The following is a 3670-nucleotide window of genomic DNA, read 5'->3' as shown; positions in this document are numbered from 1 at the left end:
TATATATATATATATATATATATACACGTACGTACAAACACAAATGCATGCATACATTGTGTGAGCGAAGCATATGTGCGGACACAAGTATAAACACATTGGAAACGAAAAGAAGAAAAGACCAGCGGTAAGGGCAATGGTTCTTCCAGAAGAGCCGCAGGAAAACCAGCGACATTACACCAGCGAAATGTAATTGAATCGACCCTCAGACCGCTCAGAAATCGCTCAATCTCGCCTCTCCTGAAAGAAAAAATAATAGTAATGATAATAAAATATACAGGATATTGTTGGGGTGTGTGTGTAAATAAGAGAGAGAGAGAGAGAGAGAGAGAGAGAGAGAGAGAGAGACATACACACACACACAACACGCACACGTATACATAAATATATTCATACAATTATGCATATGTACACATATTTGTATATAAGTATGTTTGTATTTATGTATGTATGTATGTATGTATGTATGTAAGTATGTATGTATGTATGTATGTATGTATATACATATATTTACACACACACACATAGAGGAATATACCCTGAAAATATTCAGTCATAGATAGATAGATAGATAGATAGATAGGGGCCTTGTATCTTTGTTGGAAACCGGCTCCCGCCTCAGTTGAAGATTTATAATAAGTAAAAAATAGGTGAAACATACATAAGTACATACATACATAAAGTGGTACTCCAGCATGACCGCAGTTAAATAACTGAAACAAGTAAAAGAATAAAAGAATACATACATATATCCATATATACCTTACATTATACATGCATGCATACGCACGTACGTACGTGCAAACATACAAATCTATTATTCGGCTGCAAATTCTCACGTAATCAGAAATAAACTCACACTGAGAAAATATGAGAGTAAAATTGTTGTGTTTCTTTTTCTTTTCTTTTTTTTCCTGAAAAATTGAAAAGAAAAAAAATTATCGAAAGCCAAGTTATGGTAACTTCTCGAAATTATTTCTTAATTTTGTACCATTTTTAACATTAGATTCTTGTTTGGCAGAATCTAATTTCAATGAACTAAAAATGTTAACTTTATTTTGAACACTTTATAATTTTAATAAGTCTCAAATCTAATTAGGGTGTTTAAGCTGTTTGATTAACAATGGTCTTTTAACATTTAAAAGATATATATAATTAGTATCATTGATTAATTTCTTTATCTTATTTAGTTTGTTTTTTGGTGGGGTGGGTATTTTAAACAGAGTAGAATATATATATATATATATATGTATGTATATATATATAACTTAATGTGTACAGAAGAAGATTTATTTCCTAAGAAGACGACGAACGGAGTTTGCATGTTACGTACACACGTACACACTATCATCTGTAACCTGTCTCGAACTAACACGTGCTTACACACAGAACACAAACATATGTGAACTACACCAATATAACGCGCGCGTACAGGCACATACATATAGATGCACTGTTACATACATACATACATACATACATACATACATACATACATACATGCACACGTACGTCCGTGCACTCACGGAAGCGTACAAACGCACGCATATACATATATATATATATTTCACATACACGCAAATATGAATACTATACCGCACGTAAAAATTTAACAGAGAAGAATTACACATATCGAATTAAATACATAAAGGCAATATATATATATATATATATATATATATATACACACACTCTCACATATATGTACATACCTACACATGTATGTATATGTATATAAATCAGTGTATATTATAAGAACTTACTTGCACATCATAACGTACACACGCACAGGCAAACGCTGATATAATAAGTAGTCGTCCGTATGTGTTTATGAATCTTTAGGCAAACTTTCACCCACATATAGGCGCACGAATAAATATACAAGCGCACACACACACACATACACACTTGCACGCTCGCGCACACATACACACACGCACATGCACACACACGCCTACGGATGTATGTTTGAAAACGCGCAAGAGCACCACAATGCTACCTGCACACAAGCATTCAGCTCACCTTCGCAAATAATGTTCGCGCGATGGACGCAGAAATAGACGGACGCATGCACGCTTCCATACGTACATAGCTATCATCGACACACGCTTATACATGTACAATATAAAATACACGGAAACGAACAGACACACACACACATACAGAGTCACACAGAGTCATAGAGTCACGCACTCACATGTGCTCTCGCGTACACGTAGATTCCCGTAACATACCGGCAGTATTTAGAAGTTGGAATAGCTTATACCAGGACATCGGCGTATTTCTTTAAGACCATCAAGAGGAGCAATCAGCTGTAGAATGGTACCATCGTTACATTAACATCACCAACAGCAGCAGCAGCAGCAATAACGACTACAGCAACATTAAAATCAATAATAATAATAATAATACTAATACCACGACTAATAATATATATAAATGTATATACATATACATATATATATATTATAATGATACTAAGAATAAATAACAAAACTGTTCATACCGATGGTATAGCAAAGGATTGACTCGGTTGAAGGTGCCGCACGATTTTTTTTTTACATCAAAAATTTTCACAAAGTGACGCGGTTGTACCCGAAATATTGACAGTTTTGTCAGGGGTTACGGAGTATTGAGAAGAAAAAAAAAAGAAAAAAAAGGAAATCGAACGGAAAAAGAGGGGCTTCACCTGTGTAACCGTATATGTGTGTGTGTGTTGATATGTAAGTGAATGTGTGGGTGCTTGTGTGATTGCGTGTGTGCTAGAGTTTTGTGTGTTTGTGTTTGTTTTTGCGTGGTTGCATGTGCGATTGAGGAGCATACGACGGCGGTTCGCCCGTTGAACGTGAATAAACACGCACGGTCGGATATCAATTATAGGAGAGAAGTGGGAAGAGAGAGAAAGAGAGAGACAGACAAACAGACAGAGACAGAGAGAGTGAGAGACTGAGAAACAGAGAGACAGAGGGAGAGATAGACAGCGAGAGAGAAATTGAGGGTAGTCAGAGATAGTGTGTGTGCGTGAGTGATAGGTAGAGAGATAAAAACAAAGAGAGTGTATATGTGTCTGTGTGTGTGTGTGTGATTGAGTGTGAGTGAGACTGTGAGTGCGTTATTCAGTGAGACTGTATTTGTGTGTGTGACTTTTTCTTTTTCTTCTTCCTGTAGTTTAGCTTTTGTTGTTGCTGTCGTTGTTGGTGTTGTTGTTGTTGTTATTATTATTATTATTATTTGGTTGGTATGTGTTGTATGAGACTTCACTTTAACCGTTCTGGGAGATTTATTCGTACAAGTGAAGGACGGAGCTTACACCAACTCCGAGGTTTTTCAATACATTTTAACTTTTTTTTTTTTAACTTCAACCTAGGATAAACTTTTGGTTGGAAACGCACACACACACACACACACACACTCACATACACTCACACACACACATACACACACTCACATACACAAACACACATACACACACAAACACACACATACAAACACACATGCCTTCACATCGGTTTATTGAAAATATTTCTGTTTTGTTTTCGTCGTAGCATATTATCATTAAAACAACAACAACAACAACAACAACAACAGAAAGATATATGTAAATATATATACCCGCACATATATATTTATATATACTTACATATATATATATATATATATATATATATAT

The sequence above is a fragment of the Octopus bimaculoides genome, chromosome 19, assembly GCF_001194135.2.
Source record: "Octopus bimaculoides isolate UCB-OBI-ISO-001 chromosome 19, ASM119413v2, whole genome shotgun sequence".
NCBI lineage: Eukaryota > Metazoa > Mollusca > Cephalopoda > Octopoda > Octopodidae > Octopus > Octopus bimaculoides.
This window is presented reverse-complemented; position numbering follows the sequence as displayed.